Raw genomic sequence first — 17,154 nt, 5'->3', positions numbered from 1 at the left:
GACCAGAAGTCTTTTCGCCCACTGCCCTTTCCACAGTGACATTCCACCTCAGTTAGCAAAGGCCATTGGGATACATTCAGTATCTTTTGGCCCCATTGAATGCTGGATGTCTAAAATTCTCCACCCTATTCCATCTTACTTTCTATTTTAAATATTTCTGTAGGTGGCTCTGCATCACCATCACTTTTAAAACCAGCACCTCTCCTAAAGGTAGAAAACCTCATTATTTGATTGTTAATCAGGCACTGTCAAACTTTAGACAACTCCTAGACAAACTCCGCAGTACTCCAATGTCACTTTCCACATCTGTTAATAATGGACACTTAAAGATAGTTACTTTCCTCATAGCTGGATGGTTTATTTTGCCATTGCCTATCTTTTAGCACAGGTGATTTGCCAAAATCAGATTATCTACTTTTCTCTTCCTGTTTTTCTGTCTATCCCTCTCCAACATTTTCTTGAGCTGTGTGTAAACGTTTTATTTCAAAATATTGAAAGATATTTAGATCCTGTTCACTCACTGTAGGTTCTCTTCTGACATGCCATGTTGCATCTTGCTCCCATTGTCTTAGTTCTTTTGTAGCCCTTGAAAAACTCCACTGGAACTCAGTTCAAAATATATTTTACTCTGATGGTACTGTGCTTTGAAAATTGTCAGTTAAAAAACAAAAACAATAAGCATCTCAAACTATGCAAGCCACTTCCTACAGAACATATCCCCCCTTGTCAGTTAATACAAGGTGGGGCAAAAGTAGGTTTACAGTTGTATGTGGAACAGTTTGTTCTTGTATTATTATTTATTAATTATTGTATTATTTTTCATACAAACAACTTTAAACCTACTTTTGCCCACCCTGTCCTTGACTAGGTTCCAAGCTGAACAAAATCAGGAAACTGGTTTAATTTGTCTTTAATGTTTAGGTAGTCTCTTTAGGTACTGCCGCTGCTTTAAAAGAATAGGAAGCCTGTCCAGAGCCAGGTCTGGTTGATTGCAGTCCTGGGTTTAACAAAGATGCTTGACTTCTGACACTAGGAAACTGTCATGGAAAAGGAATGAGAATGAAGGAAGAAAAAAATAGTTTCCCAGATAAGTACATGAGATTTACGGGCTGGGAGCCTAAGTGGTTTCAGCTTCGATTGTATGTCATTGGCTTGAATTGAAGAATCACCCGGGGAAACAAAGCTCTGTGCCAGAACTGTGCTGTCAAGTTTCATTGTCAGCGGTGAGTTTCCAGTGAGTGAGTCCTGGCATTCAAATCAAGTTTCACCTGTGGTTGGAAGGTGAAATGAATTAAGATGCTTATTTAGACTATTTATTCAAACCAATAATAATAATAACTTTTGGGTATATGTAGGGATGAAACATGTTGCTTACCGAGTTTTTCTAGATTAAGTGTTTCGTCTCCAGGCATTATCCAGTAGAATTTTCCACAGTGGTGGAAACATTCCATATCTGTGCTGTCCGTTCAGTACCTACTTACTATATGAATCCCTGAAATGAGGTTAGTATGACTGAGGAACTGAATTTTAATTTCATTTTATTTTACTTAGCCACATGTGATTGGAGGTTACCATATTGGACAGTGCAGCTGTAGATGTTCAGTGTTCAGTGTAATATTTACCATTCTCTTGATTTCAGTCCATTAGGTTTTTATGTATTTTATCTCATATATACATTGCCGGGGTCCAACCCCAACGGGTCCAGGGGTTCCCAAAGGCGTAGACGGAGTCGGCGAAGAAGGAAGGACACGGAGACAGTGTTCAGTTGATCAGCAGCCTAGCCAGGATCTCCAGCCAGGATCTCCAGCCAAGTTCTGGTCTGGATCTCCAGAGAGGTTCTGGCTAGGATCTCCAGCCAGGTTCTGTGTCCATGTTCTCTTGCTAGGTTCCCCAGCCAGGTTCTGTATCCATGTTGTCTTGCTAGGTTCTCCAGCCAGGTTCTCCAGGTTCTCCAGCCAGGTTCTGTAGCCAAGTTCCCTCGCTAGGTTCTCCAGCCAGGTTCTGTCCAGGTTCTCCAGCCAGGTTCAGTCACCAGGTTCTAGTCAGGTTCTCTTGCCAATTTCTGTAATCAGGTTCAGTCCAGGATCTTTTGCCATGTTCTCTCCAGCGAAGTTCTTCTGTCTCTAGGTTCTGTGTAGGTTCTGTCTTCTCAGTTCTGTGTTCTAAGCTCTGTATTCTAAGTTCTGAGTTCTAAGTTCTGTCTCTTGCTGTCTTATTACATCTGTATTTATACCAGTTGATTCAATCCTATCAATCTCTATTACAAAGGTTAGGGCGTTTCTTATCTCCATTCCAGGGAGTAAAGATTATGTAGCTTAAGCATGATTGTTCGTAGTTAAAGTGATTAATTACCCGCCTGGCACTTAGTTAAGAGGTTTTATTCCCTCCCTAACTTCAGGGGAAAATCCCTACCTGGGGAAACAACCTTTCTCAGAGACCTTGGTGAAAACACATAGTGCCAAGAAGGTGAGCAAACATATTAAGAACAGTATGCCATATATGCCAGGTCCCTTGAAACAGCAAGCATGGACCGGCTCCCGGCAAATTCCCCCTTTTTTATTTTTTAAAAGCCAGGCATTAAAAAGAAAAACCCCAAATGCTCTCTTGTATCCATTTTAAGAGTAGGATTGGCACTTTCCGCTATTACCTGAGTCCTGATCTATCACCCCAGGGAGAGATTGCCAATCCTGCACTTTCCCAGGGTGGAAAGGCTGCAGTGGGGTTAAGGATAAGGCTCCTTGGGCCTACCTCCTCCCATGCCTTTACATTTACCTTTCCTTCCTCAGAAAAGCATGGACATACTTCTTGTATAAAACGTTCTCTCTGACTGGGAGTAACCTTAATTCCTCTGCTAGCAAGCATATATGTTAAAAGATCAATACAGAGTCTTCTTTCTTTGGACTCAGTATGGCACATCTTCTCAATCTAAGGATCAATACAGAGTCTTCTTTCTTTGGACTCAGTATGGCACATCTTCTCAATCTAAGTTCTGTACTATCCACCTTCTTACCCTACTTATCTTCTATAGGGGGGTCTGTAGCACCCTGGTGGAGTCCTATCTGTCCCGAGTGTGGGGGTTCTCAATGGAGGGGGCTTACCTAGGGGAATCCTGTTCCAGGGGTTCCCAAAGGTGTGGACGGAGTTGGCGAAGACTATCCACCCTCTTCCTACGGTGGAGTCCGATCCGCCCCGAGTGCGGGGCGCTTACTTAGGGGTCCCTGTTCGGGCGCCAGATGCCAGGGTCCAACCCCAGCAGGTCCAGGGGTCCCCAAAGGTGTGGACGGAGTCGGCGAAGAAGGAAGGACACGGAGACAGTGTTCAGTTGATCAGCAGCCTAGCCAGGATCTCCAGCCAGGCTCTCCAGCCAAGTTCTGGTCTGGATCTCCAGCGAAGTTCTGCTTTGGATCTCCAGCCAGGTTCTGTGTCCATGTTCTCTTGCTAGGTTCTCCAGGTTCTCCAGCCAGGTTCTGTAGCCAAGTTCCCTCGCTAGGTTCTCCAGCCAGGTTCTGTAGCCAGGTTCTAGTCAGGTTCTCTTGCCAATTTCTGTAGTCAGGTTCAGTCCAGGATCTTTTGCCATGTTCTCTCGTAGGTTCTGTCTCTAGGTTCTGAGGCCAGTGTCTGTCCAGGATCTTTTGCCATGTTCTCTCCAGCGAAGTTCTTCTGTCTCTAGAGAACGTTCTGTGTAGGTTCTGTGCCTAGGTTCTGTCTCCTTTAGTTCTGTGTTCTAAGTTCTGACTCTTGCTGTCTTATTACATCTGTATTTATACCAGTTGATTCAATCCTATCAATCTCTATTACAAAGGTTAGGGCGTTTCTTATCTCCATTCCAGGGAGTAAAGATTATGTAGCTTAAGCATGATTGTTCATAGTTAAAGTGATTAATTACCCGCCTGGCACTTAGTTAAGAGGTTTTATTCCCTCCCTAACTTCAGGGGAAAATCCCTACCTGGGGAAACAATCTTTCTCAGAGACCTTGGTGAAAACACATAGTGCCAAGAAGGTGAGCAAACATATTAAGAACAGTATGCCATATATGCCAGGTCCCTTGAAACAGCAAGCATGGACCGGCTCCCGGCAAATTCCCCCTTTTTTATTTTTTAAAAGCCAGGCATTAAAAAGAAAAACCCCAAATGCTCTCTTGTATCCATTTTAAGAGTAGGATTGGCACTTTCCGCTATTACCTGAGTCCTGATCTATCACCCCAGGGAGAGCTTGCCAATCCTGCACTGTCCTGGGGTGGAAAGGCTGCAGTGGGGTTAAGGATAAGGCTCCTTGGGCCTACCTCCTCCCATGCCTTTACATTTACCTTTCCTTCCTCAGAAAAGCATGGACATACTTCTTGTATAAAACGTTCTCTCTGACTGGGAGTAACCTTAATTCCTCTGCTAGCAAGCATATGTGTTAAAAGATCAATACAGAGTCTTATTTCTTTAGACTCAGTATGGCACATCTTCTTAATCTAAAGATCAATACAGAGTCTTCTTTCTTTGGACTCAGTATGGCACATCTTCTCAATCTAAGTTCTGTACTATCCACCTTCTTACCCTACTTATCCTCTATAGGGGGGACTGAAGTACCCTGGTGGAGTCCTATCCGTCCCGAATGTGGGGGTTCTCAATGGGGGTGGCTTACCTAGGGGAATCCTGTTCCAGGGGTTCCCAAAGGTGAGGACGGAGTCGGCGAAGACTATCCACCCTCTTCCTACGGTGGAGTCCTATCCATCCCGAGAGTGGGGCTTACCTAGGGGTCCCTGTTCGGGCGCCAGATGCCGGGGTCCAACCCCAACGGGTCCAGGGGTTCCCAAAGGCGTAGACGGAGTCGGCGAAGAAGGAAGGACACGGAGACAGTGTTCAGTTGATCAGCAGCCTAGCCAGGATCTCCAGCCAGGATCTCCAGCCAAGTTCTGGTCTGGATCTCCAGAGAGGTTCTGCTTAGGATCTCCAGCCGGGTTCTGTGTCCATGTTCTCTTGCTAGGTTCCCCAGCCAGGTTCTGTATCCATGTTGTCTTGCTAGGTTCTCCAGCCAGGTTCTCCAGGTTCTCCAGCCAGGTTCTCCAGCCAGGTTCAGTCACCAGGTTCTAGTCAGGTTCTCTTGCCAATTTCTGTAATCAGGTTCAGTCCAGGATCTTTTGCCATGTTCTCTCCAGCGAAGTTCTTCTGTCTCTAGGTTCTGCGTAGGTTCTGTCTTCAGTTCTGTGTTCTAAGCTCTGTATTCTAAGTTCTGAGTTCTAAGTTCTGTCTCTTGCTGTCTTATTACATCTGTATTTATACCAGTTGATTCAATCCTATCAATCTCTATTACAAAGGTTAGGGCGTTTCTTATCTCCATTCCAGGGAGTAAAAGATTATGTAGCTTAAGCATGATTGTTCGTAGTTAAAGTGATTAATTACCCGCCTGGCACTTAGTTAAGAGGTTTTATTCCCTCCCTAACTTCAGGGGAAAATCCCTACCTGGGGAAACAACCTTTCTCAGAGACCTTAGTTAAAACACATAGTGCCAAGAAGGTGAGCAAACATATTAAGAACAGTATGCCATATATGCCAGGTCCCTTGAAACAGCAAGCATGTACCGGCTCCCGGCAATACATGACTATGATTTTTTTTAAGAAACCAAAACGTCAAAGCAAATTAATATGGTATACTTGGTATGCATTGTTCTTTAAATCCAGGGATGTTTTTAGTGGCCTAGGTTGAGTTGTTATAAAAATCCTAATTTCAGGTGTGGGAATCTGTGGATGGTGGTCTCATCTGCAGTGGTAGCCCCTGATTGGCTTCCTCAGTGGATTCACCATGATGGCATGTCCCCAGGTTTACCTTGTTGAAAACTATTTCTCAGGCTTTTTCTTTTTTGAGTTAAAAGGTACCATAGAAGAATAGTCAACATTATTATCCTAACGAGCTCAGAGATTCTCATTTCACACTGTAAAAGTGAAATGATTGGCATGCATCATGAGCATTGCTAAAATATGTCAGCAAAGTCAAGGAAAGTTAAAACTTATTACCTATAAACTGCTTTTAAACAGGTCTGCCCACAGTACAATGAGTGGCATTTTTAAAGTGTTGATTAATATTCATTTGAAAATTTAATAAATGGCAAGAGGAACTCTCTCTTAAATCACTTGTTCCTTTGCCAAGTTGGTTCTTTATATACTGTAGCTTTTTCATCATAACTTTATTTTCAAGCATGGATATGGAGTTTCAATAGTTCAATTAAAAATACTTAATCTGGCAAGAATACCAGTATGTTCACCCTCCTGACAGTGGTTTGCACAGTGAATGCCGCAGGTAACTGGTCTCCCTGGGAATCTTAAGAAATCATCACCTTGCCCCTGCTCCTATGAGAGATATATAAAGTATATTTTAGTTTCTTCCAAGAAGAATGCTCAATAACCTTTTTTACTTACTCATGTCAAGACGCCCTATGTAGTTAGGAAGCTCTCATTACAAGTTGTGATGCATCATGGATAAAGTAAAGCATGTTACTAAGTTCTCTGCATTTTCCAGAGAGAGGACCCTTTCAAGTCTGAAGTGAAACCCTGATGCACTTCGGAAACTTGTAAGACACGGCTTGATATACATGTGTGGATGCATGCTGAGAGTAAGCTTTGCATTTTAGAGGGGGGAACACTAATTATTAAGCTTGAAGCATTAAAGGCTTTTGTTTTCTTCAGATTGCTACATATACGTTTGTTTTTAACAGGATGAGTTTTGGCATTTTCTCCCTTTTACATTAGTTTTCCCTGGCAAGAAAATTACCAGAATAACCAAAAACTTGAAAATTGTGCATCTCTTTTGCCTTCAGCATTGGTGCTGTCTTGTTAAATCAGGTTTAAGAAATCTTTTGTTGAGGTCATTGCCTCAAAGAAAAGTATGTTCAAAGCTTCAATGCAAAAACGAATCAAACTAACCAAAATTTTAAATAATGCTTTATAGGTTTTCAAGTTTTCGTTTTTTAGAATGTTACATTTGTGTAGCACTTTGCCATCTATAGCAACAGGTGCCTGTCCCTCCGGTGGGTTTTAAAAGAAAGTTCATGAAAAACAGTGACTGGACGGTGGAGCTAGTGATTGTTGAATGGATCCAGGGTTATGCAGTCTGAATTGCTTTTTAAAAAGGCAGAAATCCGGATGATTTTTTTATGTGGATCCTCCCAATTTTGAAAATGGGATCAAATATGTTTAAAGCACTGTGTATGTCCAAGAGAACATCGGTAGACCAGGACCATGGGCCACTATGTTAATATTACTGCTCCAGCAGACAGATACATAGCCTTTATTTTTATTTTCTGTCTTATTGAATTTTTTGCAATTATTAACCTGTCATAATGGAACAAAAAGGACCATGACGTTTCACAATTTCATGTTCTTTTGACATGTTACTTTCATTTCTGATAATGATCCATCCACTACCCTCAGTGTTGGGTGGAATACTGCATTTGGATGTTTGGGGGCAGAGTGTGGGTTGAGCATGCCTAGTCCTCACCAAGGGACCACAGTAATCTATTCCTGTGATCCTAGACTGGATTAAATAATGTGACCAAGGTTGGGACTAAATATGATTCCATTCTGATGTGATCTCCAGGTTTGAGTTGCATTGAAGGAAATAGTTGGAAATGAGATGATCAAACAGAACTTGGGAAGCATATTAGGAAAGGCTAGTAGCTGGCGACATCCAGAAGTTGGTAGACGTATATTAACCTTCAAGAAGAGAGAGAGATGGCATCTCTTAAACAATAAAAAGCAAAATGAAACATTATCTTGCTATTAAAGCCAAAGAGATAGCCACCAGCCTGTATTGAGTCAAAGCAATGGCTAGCATAAATAGTTGGAACTTAATATTTGTTTAATTGAATTTTTCCTTCCATGGATTAACTGCCATTTATTAAATGGCTAGCACTTTGCTAAGCACTTAATATGTTTTTTAATTCTACAACAGCCATGCTTATCCTCACCTGAGGATGCGCAACTCAGAAAGAAAGTCCCTTGCCTCAGGACATGCAGCCTGGAAGTGTGAGGTCTGTTTGATTCCAGGGTTGCACTGATTGGAGGGGAGGCAAATTGTAGTAACTGTTGAGGCTTGTTGAGGAAGCTCCCACCTTTCCATCATGTTTTTTAGTAAATGGGCTAAGCACATTAGAGTTGGACTAATGGGAGCATTTTAGCATTCAGATCTGCATGTCTGACTTTGTCATAAATGCAGAATTGTTCATGCATTGTTTGTTGAGTGCATGCTTATACATTTGTCTCATTGCATGTTCAGAAAAATTGACTTCATGACCAAGAGTTGTTTTGGCAGGCCAAAACATTTAATTAGGCCGTCATCCACATCAAAAAATAGTCCTTACCAAAAAGAGAAAAAATAGTCTTTAGTTATTATGTTGTAATAGAAAGAATTTGTTAACCAGTGTTTTTTGTCATTGTAGATTTTTTATAAATCTATGTAGATACATGCTTTTCTCTCCTTTAAAGAGGAGCAATATCAATATTTCTTTATAATATAACTCATATTTTCCATTAAAAATGGAATAATATTTTGTTTTTTCACCATGTACCTTATCATGGATATTTACTAAATATTAATTATGAGTTGTCATGTGAAAAGACTAGTACTAATCCAAACTTTTTTTAAACCATCACGTCAATATTTGTTACATTTCAATTTCTTTCTTATCAAGGATGAAATTCCTTTTAAGTAGATGACTAAAGTTTTATTCAAGAAGTTTAATAAAATTATATAAGGGACCAGGATTGTTGTCAGAATTGCCCTGCTCTCCAGTGCAAGCCCTCAACTGAAATCACAACCAGGCATCAGCCCTGAGATCCCCAGCCTCACCCCTCCTGGGACCTGCTTACTCACCCAAGGCTGTTCCACCACGTGAGAGACATGCAGGCTCAGACTGCAGAAGGGTCACTATCTATTTATTGATTCTTATTCACTCAACAAATATTTATTCAGTATCATCTATGCTCTGGATATTGTGCTAATTAAGCATTAGGCTACATGAGAAAGGAAATTCTTGGGTGCTGCCCTCACAGGTCTAGCATAGTACAGAAGCAAAACTGAGAAGGCAGCAATACCATATAGTAGGTAACTGATAAGCAGAGGAAGAACAAGGTGCTGGGACCGCATGTCACACCTCAGCTGCCCCAGTTGAGGGGATCCAGTAGTCTGTTCCAATTCCTAAGGAATTGTTCCAGCCTCCCAGGCCCAGTCTCCCCTCATGGAGTGGTCTTGGGGACTCAATGAATTGATACATATAAAGCACTTATAACAGTACGTGGCACTTAGTAAGTGCTCAATTAATGTGAGCTACATATTAGCTGTGATGTAACCTAATCTTTTCAAAAAATTTAGTGAAAAATTTCTAAAGAACTGTTTTGAATTCTTTTCGGTGTCCCAAAATTTAAAACAGATATAATTCACTTTCACATATAAATGAATGTGTTTTGTACCTATTAAAATAGTTTTACAATTATCTGGTGAACATTTACATATAATTGTTTTTATCATACTTAAGGAATAATTAGCCCTGCTAATGGGAGTTATTATTATCTTAGTCATTATTATTATCCTCATCTAAAGCATTCATTGAAAATTGGATTTTGCCTTATAACTAAGCTAAATCCCCTTTTCAAAGCAATTCTATGGACTTTCCCTCAGTATTTTTGCAGTCTTAAGACAGTAGTAATGTTGATACAAATTGAGTGAGGGTCAGCATTAAATCAATTATTCCTTCTCAAGTTACTTTCTCTTAATGTGCTCTTATATTTATGTTTTGTTTTAAATGTTCTGATGTTTTTTGTATGTATGATTACAAAGCACACCTTTTCCAAGAGATTCGGAGACTTTGTATCAAAAACAACATATCTAGAAACAAGATCATAGTTGTATTTGCCCACAGAGTGGATGCTTGTACCTAAATGATTTTTGTGAACTAATTTCAAATTTACAGAAAAATTGCCAGAACAGTACAAAAAACTCTCATATTCCCTTCACTCAGGTTCCCCAACTGTTGACATTTTGCTGCATTTGTCTAGTGGCCTGCTGTTCTATATTTATATGCCCATTATCATTCGTCTTTTGCTAAACCTTGAGAGCAAGCTGTACTTGATGTCCTGTCACCCCTAAATACTCAAGTACATGAAGTATCTTCTGTGTCCCAGATATTATGCCGAGCACTGGGGGAAAGGAGAAGCAAGGTTGTTGTGGTTTCCCTACCACAAGCATACTGCATTTGTTGTCAGGTCTCTTCAGACCCATCCCCCTGAAGAGCCTCTTAGCCTTGCTCTCTCTCCCATGTCCTTGACAATTTTAAAGAGTAAAGGCCTTCATTTCTGTAGTGACCCTCAACCTAGATCCATCCAGTGTACCCTCATAGCTAGTTCAAGCCATGCATTCTTGGCTGGAATACCACAGAAATGGTGCCACACTCATCTCAGGGCAGGACGGGAGGTGGTAGTGCCATGACGGCCCGGCCTACCCTGGTAATGTTGACCCTGATCGCCTGCTCCTGGTTGTGTATGCCAGCTTTCTCCATCCTCAAGTCAGCATTTTCCTCTTTTGCTGATTTGTATTTTCCTGCCTGTATCAACCTTCTCTATGATGGTTACCAAATGGTGGTTCTTTATTTCTGCCATTTTTTTTTTATATGTATTAGTTGGCATCCTGCTATAAGGAATAGCTTCCCCTTTCTCCCATTTGTTTATTCACTTATTTTATTTACGTCAATTTAGACTCATTAATTTTTAGATGATCCAGTGGATTGTGATTTACTTTGATGCAAAATTGTTTGTGATTTGGCCATTGGGGGGCCTTTTCCATGTCCCTTTGACTTGTCTCCATCATTCCTTGAGCATTTCCTTACTTTCTGACAAAAAAAGACTTTCAGACTCACTGTATTTTCTCTGCCCCAGCCCTGAAGTCAGCCATTTTGTCAGGGAGCCTGGATTCTTTTAGCTGAGGATGGTATTTAGACTTGATCTAGCCTAAAAGCCAAGAAGCAACGAGTATCGTATTTAGGAACCACTACCTGGATAGTTGAGATGCTACTGGAATATTATTGCTTCTTGTCCTTTCAGCAAGAAAGCTAGGATATACATATATGCATATGTGTACATATACATATACACATATATGTATATTATACAGATATATTAGGATGTACTCATATACATTACATATAAAAGTATTTATATCTGTGTGTGTGTGTGTGTGTGTCTGTGTGTGTGTGTGTGTGTGCGTTGTGTTTAAGACCTGAAGACCAAGAAGACAACTCAGAACTATTCAGGTTTCCTAGGCTCAAACTTCTATAAGCCTATTATTCTCATCTGTAAAATGTGAATTCAATTAGACAAATAAAATCTTAGTCATATAGTAAGAGTTTGGTAACTATTAGGTATAATTATTTTTAATGCTGTAGTCACTATAATTATTAAAAATAATTCATTTAAAATATAATTAAATTAGGCAACGGCCTTGAATAAACATTTCTCAAAAGATGATGTACAAATGACCAATAAGTATATGAAAAAAATCCTCAACATCACTAATCAGTAGGGAAGTGTGTATGAAAACCACAATGCCTCTTCATACTCATTAGGATGGCTACTGTCAAAAAAAAAGTAAAATAAGTTTTGGTGAAGATGTGAAGAAAATGGAACCCTTGTTACTGTTGGTAGGAATGTGAAATGGTGCAGCCAACTGTGGAAAACAACTTGGCAGTTCCTCAAAAAGTTAAACGTTGCCAAATGATCTAGGAATTCCATTCCTCAGTATATACCCAGAAAAATTGAAACAGATATTTGTACATCCATGTTTATAGCAGCATTATTTACAATAGCCAAAAGATGGAAGCACTCAATGCCCATCAGATAGTTTGATAAACAAAATGTGGCATTTTATACAATGGAATATTATTCAGCCTTAAAAAGAAAGGAAATTCTGATACAGCCTGGAACATGAACGAACATTGAAACTATTATGCTAAGTGCAATAAGCCAGACACAGAAACACGCATATTGTATGATTCCACTTAAATGAGATACCTAGAATAAACAAGTTTTTAAAGATTGGAAGTAGCCCAGCCGGTGTAGCTCAGTGGTTGAGCATTGACATGCCTAGGTTGTGGGCTCAATCCCCAGTAGGGAGCGAGGCAGCCAATCAAGGATTCTCTCATCATTGATGTTTCTATCTCTCTTCTCTGAAATCAATAAAAATATATTTAAATAATAAAAAAACACAGTAGAATAGTGATTACCAGAGGCTAGAGGGAGAGAAAAGTGGAGATTTTACTTAGTGGGTGTGTTTTGAAGATAATGAAAAAGTTTTGGAAATGGATAGGGGTGATGGTTGCACAGTATGGTGAATGGTGAATGTACTTAATGCCACCTAATTATACACTTAAAAATGGTTAAAATGGTAAATTTTACATGATATATATATATATATATATATATCCACAAATAAGAAAAAGATTACTGAGATGTTAAGATGATATACATGAAAAATTTGCCTATACATGTTTTTAAGTACTTCCTGTCTTCATAGTGTCCACTGGTTATAGATAGATTGCTCTCTCCCCACCCTCCCACCCTGGTAACACACACACACACACACACACACACACACACACACACACACACCAAGGAAGGCTGAAGAATGATATTTGTAGAAGTTAATAGGAAGCGAAGTTGGAAGGTCAAATTGACCTGTGGGCCAAATCTAGCCTGCAATTTGTAATGGTTTTCACATTTTTAAAGGTGTAAAAAAACAACAAAGAAAATGTGACAAAGACTGCATGTGACACAAAACCTAAAATATATGTTTGGCCCTTTGCAGGAAAAATTTGCTGACACCTGGTCTGGAACATTGCTGTGGACTGAATTGTGTCCCCTTAAGTTCATATATGAACATTGAAAGCATTATGCTGAGTGAAATAAGCCAGACACAGAAACATGCACTTTGAGCCCCAAAGTGACGGTATTTGGAGATGGGGCCTTTGGGAGGTTTAGATCAGGTCATGGGCATTAGTGCCCTATAAGAGGGATCGTAGAGAGCTTCCTCCCTCTCTCCTGCATGTGAGAGCACAGTGGTGAGCAGCCTGTTGACAATCAGGGAGAGGGTCCCCACCAGGAACCACGTGCACTGGCACCCTGATCTTAGACTTTTAGCCTCTAAACCTAAGAAAATACATTTCCGTTGTTTATGCCACCCAGTCTGTGGTGTTTTATGGCAGTCAGAACAGACTAAGGTAACCATACTCCTCACACTTTTGCCAAGGACAGTCTCTCATCCTCGCAGCTTTGATTTTACCAGAATCTCTTCACAGATGAAAGAGGTATTGAGAAGAAGAAAGAACACTCACCATAAAGCATGATCAGGGGATTTTTATTTTTATTTTTTGCAATAACCAGAGTGATAAGCAGCAGGTTCCAAAATGCCAAGAAGAATAGAGTTTCTACAGTAGTGATTTTCTTATGTGGCACCATCTGTTTTTCTTCTAATGTAATAAAAATGACAGCTTTTCTTGTACTGATACTCCCTGAGCCTTTTAAAGTCAAACATATGATGTTGTTTGTGTGTAAAGGTTTTTCTCTTGCATTCATTTGTTTCTCCAGCTTGAATTTTATGTAAACTCCCTTGGCTAAATTATACAAGCCACCCACACCCAACGCCTCCTCCCTCGCTGGAGCGCAGGGGACGGAAACCTGTTGTCTGCAGCCTGAGGGTCCAGCATGCAGCTCACTGTACCAGGCCCAGGAAGGTTTCCTGCCAGGCAGGGCTGCCTGTGCCCACTCCCCCACTGGGCTATGATTGTGGACATGCATCTTTGAAACATGGCTTCTTCAAGACATTATTGGCAACCTAGTCTAAACCTGTCTCCCTCTTTTCCTTTGTAAACCTTACTAAATCCTCCTCCCCCTTTTACTTTAAAAGGCAATTGCATGCATTTAAGGTAAGCACCATATTCTTTAACAAAAACAACTCCTCAATGGTGGTATAATTTATATACCACAAAGTTCACCCATTTTAAGCTACAATTTAATGTTTTTTAGTAAATTCACAAAGTTTATAACCATCACCAAAATCCAGTCTTAGAATATTTCCTTCAGCACACTATGACCCCTCATGCCCTTCAAAAGTTATCCCCATTCCCACTCCCAGCCCCAGCCCACCTTCATCTGCTGTCTCTAGATTTCTCTTTTCTGGCCATTTTATAGACATGAAACCCTACAAAGGGTAGTCGTTTGCATTTGGCTGTTTTCACCCAGCATAATGCTTTCGAGGTCCAACTATGTTATAGCAGGTGTCGAATTTCTTTCCTTTGTGCTGATGAATCGGACTCCACCGTGTGGATGTGCATCGCATTTTGTTTATCCATTCAACAGTTGTGGACGTTTGGGTTGTTTTACTTTTCATTTTTCAGCTAATATAAATATTACTGCTATGAACATAGTAATGCTACTATGAACATGTGCAAATCTTTGTGTGGACATATTAAATCTCTTACTAGTATTCTGGATAATTAATAAAATATGTTTCTAGATCTTAATTCAGAAATCAGCTGAGTTTGAAGTTTTTATAAGCCTCGTCCTTTGTCCTTCAAAAATCCCTCCAAAGGTAAACTTCCTTTGTTTTCTCTTCAGCAAGACTATCAGTTGATTCTTCTTCTTTGTGTAATTGGCCCTTGATAGAAAGGAGGCTCCCCACTTGTTAGAAAGTGTCCCCAACTCCTGCTTCCTAAAAAAGAAAGAAAATACAAGGTATCATTAAAGTTAAGGAGCACTGATTCAGTACATTCCCTGTGTCGGGGGCTGAGGAGGTTAGTTGAGATGCGACCTGGATCCCAGAGACCTTACTGTCAGGAATTGAACCATGACCTCCTGGTTATAGGTCGATGCTCAACCACTGAGCCATGCTGGCTGGATATCTTATTCTTTCAACTCATTACATTCTGCCCTGGTTTGTGTTAATGGGTACTTATCTGCAAACTAGATAAGCTTGATCTCTGTCTTTATCCAAGTCCTCCTTTTTTTAAACTCCTTACCAGAGAACATATTTTTAAATTGATTTTAAAGAGAGAAAGGAGGACGGGGAGAGAGAGACAGAGACATTGATCCTTTGCCTCCTGCATGCACACCGACGGGATTGAACCCAAAACCTGGGTTTGTGCCCTGACCAGGAACTAAACCTGCCACCTTTGGTGTATGGGATGTCGCTCCAACCAACTGAGCCACACCAGCCAGGGTCCAAGTCTTTCCTAATAACAGTGTTGCACTTGCCATTGACCTGAAGATAGCATTAGTACAAAATGGTCATTTCCCCCATCCTCATCTTTTTAAAATTATGACATAGCCTTTATAGGTGGACTCTAGGAGCAGACTGCTTTCACATTTAGCCTGGGTCTGAGTATGTTACAGTTCTTTTGATTCAAGACTAACTTGGGGGGGTGGGAGGGACGGGTGTCAATCAAATAACCACTAGGCTGGATCAGAGTGGGAGGTTTCAGGGGTTTTGTTTGTTACCTGTCTTCTTGAAGGCCACTAAGACTACACAGAAACTGATATCAGTTATCAAAAAGCAGGGAACTGAATCTTGAAATGACCTAATTAAGATTGAATTTATTTGCTTTACAAATATTTGTTGAGCGCCTACTTGTGAAAAACACAAAGTGCTTTTGGGAATCAAAAGATGAATAAAACACACTCCTGGCTTTCAAGACGTTTGCAGTGCAAAATATTTTTACCCAAAGATCTTTGAGCAAGGCTTGAGCCCAAAGCTATAAAACATATCTTCTTAAGATGAGGAACATTACAAAGTACATCAAAAAGCAAAGTGTGCTCTGAGAGTATTTTAGTATAGATGGGTGTTAAGCAGGGATTTGGGGACAGACTGAAAAATGAAAGCTCTAGAGGTGTTAGCCTTTACTTTACTTTGGCCAATAAGTGAGCACCAGGAAAACAAAAAGTACTCTTGCTCTTGACAATATAAAATTCCTATCATTTTTAGAGAATGGTAACTGCAGCTTTGAAATTCTTTGTCAGAGCAATTTAGTTAATAGGTATGTAAATGACTGCTTATTTCATTGTGTAGGTGGATCACTCCATGTACACTTTCTGAGGAAGAATAAAGTGCTAAAAACTATTAACATTGCACATACAAAGACGCAAGAGTTAAGATTAGCATGCCATACCTTTGTTGTGTTAGATGTTAGGAGTAAGACATGGTCCATCTTATCATTAGAATTTGTTCAGTTTACTCAGTGGAGCTTTTTCCTCACATTCAACTCTTAACTGCCCTTTTTGGATGCAAGAAATGTAAGTGAATTGCCGTGGGAGCTTGTTTCTTATGACTGGTTTTCAAGCACTAAGGATCATGGTAAACCTCGCAGGAGTGGGTGGGAAGGAGGTGTTGAAAGTTCAAACCACAGAAATAGATTATCATGCAAGATTTGCAGTCTGAGGCATCTAGTGAGAACATCTTTTTAAAAAAGAAAAAAAAATCTAAGGAGTTCTTTTCAAAATTTTTTGTTTTTTCTGCATGAAAACAACTTCATAGGAGCTTAGGAATTCCAAAGCTCTTCTGGCTTTAGCTACTTCCTGTGATCAGCATGGAAGCTTCTTTAATTCTTGAGTTAAACAGGGAAGAAGTCACCGGTGGGAGAGAATTAATGGGCCTTGCCTCGTAGATGGTCTCCAGCTCTTCTCCCACTTGAATCCATCCTCCCCAGTGAATCAGTAGCGTGGTTTGTTGTTGTTAACCTGAGGATATTTTTTCTCATTAGTTTTTAGAGAGAGTGGGAGCAGAGGAGGAGGAGAGAGAGAGAAACATCAATTCGAGAAGGATATGTTGACTGGTTGCCTCCCAAATGGGCCCCTATGGGGGCTGTGGGGTCGAACCTGCAACCCAGGCATGTGCCCTTGACTGGAAATTGACCCTACTACCCTCCAGTGCATAGGCGGACACTCTAACCATTGAGCTTTATGGGCTCCAGTTGTGTTTTAATCACTATATTACCCCTCCTTGAAATTTCCTTAGGTTCCTAATTGTCTTGTAGATCAAATTAAAATTCTTAATGGAATCCAAGCTTTCCACCCTTCTTATCTTCTTCCCTTCTACCCTTCTTATCTAACCACTCTTGGCTCCCACTAACATC

General features: G+C 40.4%; 1 protein-coding gene across 2 annotated transcripts in view; it reads left to right on the top strand.

Annotated features, from left to right (window-relative positions):
- HACD2 (3-hydroxyacyl-CoA dehydratase 2) overlaps window positions 1-17,154 on the top strand; it is an 89,479-nt gene that overhangs the window by 60,867 nt on the left and 11,458 nt on the right. The window lies entirely within an intron of this gene.

The sequence above is a fragment of the Myotis myotis genome, unplaced genomic scaffold (genome assembly GCF_014108235.1).
Source record: "Myotis myotis isolate mMyoMyo1 unplaced genomic scaffold, mMyoMyo1.p scaffold_m19_p_2, whole genome shotgun sequence".
NCBI lineage: Eukaryota > Metazoa > Chordata > Mammalia > Chiroptera > Vespertilionidae > Myotis > Myotis myotis.
This window is presented reverse-complemented; position numbering and strand designations above follow the sequence as displayed.